Genomic DNA, 7,859 nt, shown 5'->3' on the forward strand with positions numbered 1-7,859 from the left:
CTAGTTCAATTATGAGTTATCTCAGCTTTTTTTCCTGGGAGACCTGGTAGTCTAGTGTGGATAGGAAGTCTAGGATTTTGATGATTGTTTGGTCTGAGCTTGCATGACTCCTTCTGGCATAACTAGGCCCCTGAGATATGTCTTTGGGGGATTCTGTCTACCCCTACCATGCTGATGGAGAAGGAGAAAAGAGTTCCAGGGAGAAAGGCAAGGAAGGACTCAGGACCTGGGCCCAGTATCTAAAGCAGATTAATGTTCTTACCTTCCATGCATAGGGTAACTTGAGGTTCTTCAGCAGGGATCAAAATATCATAGGCCAGTCCTGTATGGGGATCATGATGTTGGAACTTGGATGATGTTTTCTTTTAGAATGGGGGTGATTTGCCTTCCAGTACCAGATCTTTAAGTTCTTACTCACTGGACATGACTATAGAGTTGCATGCCTTGGATTTTGTACTTGAAGCAACCCTGAGTGTGGCCTTCTGGTCTCTGAGAATTGATATGGGTATCCCTTGGCAGACAGATCTGGCCAATAGCTCCATCAAGGACAAGCACAGTCCTTTAGGTCCCCTTCTCTTCTTTCCTCATTTCTCTTAGTCTTTCCCCTCGACCTTGGTTGTTGACATTGAGAAGGTAACATCCAACTGTCAAGCTCTGAAAATATCTGTGGCTGTTGGCTGGCTGGCTAATAAAATGTTTCTCTAAAAGGGCTTGTCCTTTGTGGGGTTAGCAATCTCAGTTGGTGAATTTCCTGAGAGCCTCAAATCCCATTCCCTCCCTTGAGAGACTTCTCTGATCTTATCATAATTATCGGATCTTAATACAATATTGCATGCTTGCAGCCAGGCTTTCTATCATCATTTTCTATATATGAGTCCCATCTGGGATATTATAATTCCAATCAGTGGGTTCTTGATCTAGAATGCCCTGTGCACTGGGCTGGTGGACATTAGGGCTTTGAGTGAATAGCTCATCTGCATGTTCTTTAGCTTCCTCTCAGATCTTCTGTGTCCCTTCAGGAGCACAGCAAGAAGTTTTTGTCTTTAGGTTCATAAGCTAAAGTTACTGGGAAGTTTGGATGGGTCCTCAAGAAACTTCAGGCCTTGTCACTTTATCGGAGGTCTGTGACTCAAATGGGGACGTGGACTGGGATTGGCTCCATGGGACCAGGCACTTCCCTTATGGGAGTGCCATAGGCATAGGAGGGGATGGCTGAGAGGAGACTGCACTTCTAGGAAGCCTTATACAGTTAGATTCCCTCTGTTCTGGTAACTTGGAGTAAATGGGAGAGTGTGGGATGGAGCTCTGGACAGTGGGGGGAGACACTTTGCCTCGACCTGTTACCTGTTTTGTTTTTGTTTTTTATTTTGTTTTTAGTTTGTCTGTTTTTTTGTTTGTTTTTGGACATTCCCAAGGATCATCTAAGATAAGGCAAGTTTGGGTTTTCCCCTAAGGTTTTTCTTTTCAAGACTCCATTTCCTGATAGAGAGCCATGAAAGACAACATAAGACACTTCCGGATATTTCCCTTGATTTTTAAAAAAGAATTATTTAATTATTTTATGTATGAGTACACTGTAGCTGTCTTCAGACTCACCAGAAGAGGGCATCAGATCCTATAACAGATGGTTGTAAGCCACCATGTGGTTGCTGGGAATTGAACTTAGGACCTCTGGAAGAGCAGTCAGTGCTCTTAACCACTGAGCCATCTCTCCAGCCTCCTTTCCCTTGATTCTTACAAAATAGATTCAGTGGTAGGATGCTGTTTTAATTCAAAAGGCTTCCCTGTTATCTAAGTTGTATTGAGATCAGGCAGCATTACAGTACTATACTGGCCTCTTTTTTAGGTTCTCAGGATTAAACTTGTCCCAACTCTTGAGGACACAACGTAATGGGGAACCCAAGGAAATTGAAGGATACTTTCCCAACATGATCCTAAGGAGAAAGAGGCAAGGACCAGGACTTCTAGAGTGGAAATGGACAGTCAAGACCATGCAGCTAGATATCCCTCCTTCTTGTCTTCAGATTCTACAGTTAAATACCTTTGGGGGTGCCCAGAGCATTAGCCACAGATGAATTCTACACACTGGTTTGTGCTCCATATGGTCTTGGGCTTACACTTCCTTAAATCAGGATTTTCCCTATCACCACCACTCCCCACCCTACCCTGGGTCCTGAAGCATTGAGTCAAAGTCCCTGCCATCAGTATCTTTCAGGCATTTCCTTCATCTCAGTAGAATAACATCTCTATATAAGAGGCTCTTGGGGGGGAAAAAAGCAAAAAGAAACAACTCTCACCCAAAAGAGTAACAGCACAAAACAAAACATTATGTCTTAGCTACGAGGCTATTAGTTTTGGACAGGAGACAACTTGCTTGTATGGATTGCTTTGGTCCTTTTGCTTAAAATTGTCGCTCAGATTAATAGTGTTTAAGAATGGGGCTTGCGCCGGGCGTGGTGGCGCACGCCTTTAATCCCAGCACTCGGGAGGCAGAGGCAGGTGGATTTTTGAGTTCGAGGCCAGCCTGGTCTACAGAGTGAGTTCCAGGACAGCCAGGGCTATACAGAGAAACCCTGTCTCGAAAAACCATTAAAAAAAAAAAAAAAAAAAAAAGAATGGGGCTTGCGAGGCTGGAGAGATGGCTCAGTGGGTTAAGAGCACTGACTGCTCTGCCAGAGGTCCCAAATTTAATTCCCAGCAATCACATGGTGGCTTGCAACCATCTGTAATGAGATCTGATGCCCTCTACTGGTGTGTTTGAAGACAGTGACGGCAACAGTGTATTCACATATATAAAAATAAATAAACCTAAAAAAAATGGGGCTTACTCAGAAGAGCAGTGAGATCTCAGGTTTGATTCCCAGTACCCACATGGCAGCTCTCAACCATATAACCCACTTCCAGGAGATCTGATGCCCTCTCTTGACTTCCAAAGGCACCAACACACATGGTAGGCACACAGACATATATACAGGCAAAATACTCAGACACATAAAATTAAATTACATTAAAAAAAACATGCAAGTGGGTGGGGTTTTCCTACTTCGACTCTAATGCTTATTTCCTGGAGAATTATCTCTGTCCCCATGGGGACAGGACCGTGTACAGTAAATAAACAGCAAGGAATTGAGAGCAGTTAGCATGTAACAGAACAGAAGTAAATAGGCATGGGCTGTACTTCGGAGTCTTGAGGAGGCAAAGAACCCATTGTCTTAGCCTCACTTGGGTCATCTTGTTCTCAGGGAGAGGAGCAGGGCATCACTAGACATGGATTTTTTTGCTGTCCTGCTGGAGTGTCACATTTTTAAATATTTATGTCAATTGAGATGGGACCTCAGATTTCAAGCCCTTGTCTCTCTAGGGACATGGAAGCCTGGGGTACCAGGAGGTATTAGCATCCAAAGCTATAGGCCAGTAAGATTTTACAGGGAATGGAGTTGATTCTCTGCAAACATCCCTTTACCCTCATCCCTAGAACCTTTAGGCAGGGATAGGTCTCTGGGGAGGTTGCGTTAGGTGCGAGGAGGAAGTAGGAAAGAGCTGCTGTAAAGCCTGTGTTGGGGTCCTGTCTGGGTAACCAGTTTCTGTGATCCTGGTAGGCATCTGGAAGGGTAAAAGGGAGAAGGAAAGAAACTGGGAGAAGACAGAGATGTACAAATGGGTGTCGGTAGCACAGGGAATTCAAGAGTAAGGTGATCCCATGAAATATAATTCCACTGGGGAACATGAGCAATCGTGTGAGCGCCACCATTTTGTCCAGCCATGTGATGGTTGCAATTTTAGCTTGCCATGTTAGTGATGTCATTAGCTAAGATCATGACAATGGCACATGGTTATTTCCTGAAGCAGTCAGCCCCATGATAATATGAGCCATCTACCTTCAAGGCACAAGTCCCTGTAGATTCCAAGCATCTCGCAGTATATATGGACAGTCACCTGGTAGCCGCCTCCCACTCTTAAGTCTGGGCTCAGCAGCTGCTGTCAATGCATACACTTCTCAGAGGATCTAGGGACTCTCTTGGGCTCCATCCATGGAGCACCGTAAGCTGGGAAGAGGGAAAGAGACAGAGAGAAATTGAATCTAATTTCCACAGTCCGTGATTAATTCACCTTCTCATTTCCAAATGTTCAAAATAAAAAAAAAAGGTGGGGGAATAGGCCAGTGGCAGAGAGAGAGAGAGAGAGAGAGAGAGAGAGAGAGAGAGAGAGAGAGATATCCAGGAGCATTCTGCCATTCTGTCATGGCTGGCTTTCTAAGATGTTACATGTGTGGATTTGAGTCTGGGGCATGCAGATGATTAGACAAAATGGCAGTGCTCACACAACTTCCCCAGCATCACTGAGACCCAGGGGATGAGCACGCCCTAGCATTTCCTGCACGGCTGCATTCACTGGTACACCCCTGACGCCTCCCAAGTCCTTTTTCTTCCTCCACCATCCCAGACACCAGGTTCTCATGTCTATTTACAAGGAATTGCCCAGAGACACATGGGTCCTTGCAGGAAAGAAGATAGTTTATTAAAGGAGAATTATAGACAGACTTAGAAGTGCATCAGACCCAGCCTGTGGGCCAGCTCTAAGAGAGGGAGAGAGGAGAGGCGAGGGGTGGCCTGGCATAACCTTCTGTGTGTCATTTACATTGTACCCGCCCTTCCCAAGTTTATATAAAGTAGCTGGGCGTGTGCGAGCTAGCTTCTCTGGTTGAACGAAATCCAGGTGGGCCTGGATCTTCCAGTCTTTTGATGTTGATGTTGCTACCTGTCAAATGTTAATCTGTGAAATCTCCACCTAATTCCCTATTCTCCAGCCTCACCCTCTCTTTGCCTTGTCATCCTTCAAAGTGACAGAGCCGAGGGCTTCTGGGACTCAGCTTCCCAGAGAAAGTGGTGGAGAATTATAAATTTGCAGTAAAATGTTCCTATCTACAGAAACAGCCCTGCAAGCCCCCTGGTTCTCTGCATCTGAATGGCTGAGACTCTCAGGAGCTCAGATGGAGCCTGAGAGACAAGCTTAGCTATTCACCTACAGCGCCAGATCCTGGGAGGCTGCACTACCAATCCAGTGTTAGAGGCCAGTACACTGCCTAGGCCACCCATCCACCGTGTTAGAGCCCAGGAACCAGTCACTCCCCCCACGAGTCCAGGATGTCTGACTCCTTCCCAGCATTTGGACAGGTGAACTGCTTTCCAATCATACTACCTGGCTGGGAGGCACAAGGATTCCTGGGACATCCGCCAGAATATCCATCTTCCCCCAGGCACAGGATTCTGCTCTGTCCCTTGAAGCACCCTCATAGGTAGGACCTGCAAGGAGATCCAGGGACCAAAAATTGGACGCAAATGGGAAGTAGGTAAAGGCATTGGTAAGCACACTAAGAGGAGGCGTAGCTGTTGCCAATTCCTGTGGTGTGATACTCCCACCACAGAGAACTTCAGGCTCTCGCCATGACACAACTGAATGTGTCCTTGGTAAAAGATGTGCACATTTGATTTTTTTTCCAAGCCAAGTCAAACTGATATCTGCACACCCTATACAATGTGGAAGAGCCTGAATTGCGCAGAACCCCAATCTCAAGTATTTGCTGAAGTCCCCTGTGTTCCTTTCCCAGGTTGTCTTATGACAGGAGAGTAAGATCGGTGCCGTAGCTCATGCCTTCAATCCCAGCACCCAGAGGATTTGGTAAGCACATAGGCTTGCGTGGTGGTCCCAGAAAACATGAGGGAGCAAGGAAGTAAGGAAGGGAAAAGGTGATGGACGAGAGTGTGGTAATGAGCAGGCCACCACCTCGGGCTGCTGGGACTCTGTCCTCATGGGTCTTTAACTGCAGAACAGGCCTCAGAACTATCCCACCCAGGGATGAGCAGCAGGGAGTATTTCTCCACCAACTGCTATCTCTCCCAGCCAAGGTCTCCTGTGAGTTAATCTCTCCCTAACTTACCAGTCAAACTTACACACGGGCCACGTTCAGGCTAAGACCAGAGAATGCCCTCATAAAAAGAGGCCGAGAGACTGCGTGGCAAGGGTGCGGGTTACGATTAGGACCCAGTGGAGTCGCTTGGATTGAGCATCACGGAGTTGTTTGGTGATCTGGAGGAAAGGCACCAAAGCAGAAGGCAATGAGACACTGAGAGAATTAGAGGAAAGGCCACCCAGAGACTGTGTGCCATTCTGACGAGCGCAGAAGCAACCTGGTATTGGAAAAGATGGGTTGGGAGCTGGGCGTCTCAATGCTTTGAGCCAGAGTGGCCTTGCAGGAGCAGCCTCGTGCCACCCCACCTGCTGCCAGCCTAGTACCCCCAGAGTACCCCATCTTACACCGAGTCAGACGGAGCAGCAAAGCACTCAGCTGCCACCTTGCACTTTTGTCCTCTTCCCTGGGAATCCTGGAATGGCTCGGCATGACCTAGTTCTGTAAACATTTATTTGATTGATTGGACGCAGACAAGGCCCCTGCTCTCCAGGGGAGTAGACCCCGTACTAGGCTTTGCAGTTGCGGAGGTGAGGAGAATGGCAGGGGGAGGGAAATGTGAGAAAGACCTAACTTAAAGTAGAGAAGAGATAGTGGCATACAAAGGCTGATAGGTGAGGGAATGAAGCAGGCTGTGGGGTGTGCCCGGCAGAGGTACCAGTGAGCAATCCCAGAGAGGAGGCAGCTGTTCTGTCTGTGCTGCGGAAGACTTCCTGAAGCAGCAAGGTCTTGAAAAGCCACTATATTTAGAGATGGAGATAAAAGAAGACAGACTGCTTATGCCTTCCTAGTAGTGGTATATGATCAGAACTAAGGTGTTATCAGGTAGAGAGGCAGGCATTCACTCTCAAACCCCTCCACATGTCCTTGGATAGGGTGAGATCTTCTTGGTAGGGCAGTATTAACAGGATGGTTGGCAGGAGATGAGAAAGGCCACAGTAGGAGGCTAACTGTTTCCTGATCCCCAGAACTTGTTCTCTGATACGGCAACAAGACTTCTCAGATGTGGTTGTTAAGGATCTTAGAATGGGGTGGTGGATTATCTTGGGTAAGTTTAGTGAGTCCTGAATGTAAACACAGTAATTCTCACCAGAAGGTAGCTAGAAGGTGGAGGGAGAAAGCAGGAGGTATGAGGGTGGCAGTAAGAGGTTGGGATGATGGAAGGAAATGGCTCTGAGCTACAGATAACAGATCAATGTGTCTAGAAGTGAGAAAAAGCAAGGGCAGGTGCCAGGGAGATGATGCGTGAGGTGCTTGCCGTGCAAACATGAGGATCTGAGTTCAAATCCTCAACACTGGTGTAAAAGCTAACAGTGATGGCAGATTTGTAATTAGGTCTAGACCTCTGATACTGTGGACTCCTTTGTCTAGCATGTGTGCGATCCCATCCTTGCCTCATGGCATTTACCTCCACAGCACTGGTCCAGGGGAAGAGGGAGAAACAGGAAAAGGTGCTGATGGCTTGTGGCTTTCAAGTTTGACTTGTACCCCATGTGCATTCTCCCTCGCCTCTGGGAAACTGATTGAAGGACAGTGCTTATGTGCTTGGCTGCCTCTGAGAGAAAGTAAGGGTCCATATTGGCCCACATTGGCACTGTCTGCCAAGGGCTGCTTGTGCCCAGAGGGTGGCAGCTTTGTTTAGTTTCTCACAAGCCTTGTATTGGTTCCCAGGGGTCTGTGAGTTCTAAGCTGGCTTTGCAGGGGTTGAGGCTTTCAGCTCAGCCCTCAGCCCTTGTCATGCCAAGCATAACAGGACAGTAAGGAATGTATGGGGACAACAGCCAGGTCCACATCTGACTCACTTCTATCCAGAAGCAATGGACTGAGCAAACCCTTCCAGGGTCGCTGCCTTATGGCTCCTAGCCTGGCCACCTCAAAGTCCTTGACTCTT

The sequence above is a fragment of the Mus caroli genome, unplaced genomic scaffold (assembly GCF_978045245.1).
Source record: "Mus caroli unplaced genomic scaffold, Mus_caroli_1 scaffold_11, whole genome shotgun sequence".
Classification (NCBI taxonomy): Eukaryota; Metazoa; Chordata; class Mammalia; order Rodentia; family Muridae; genus Mus; species Mus caroli.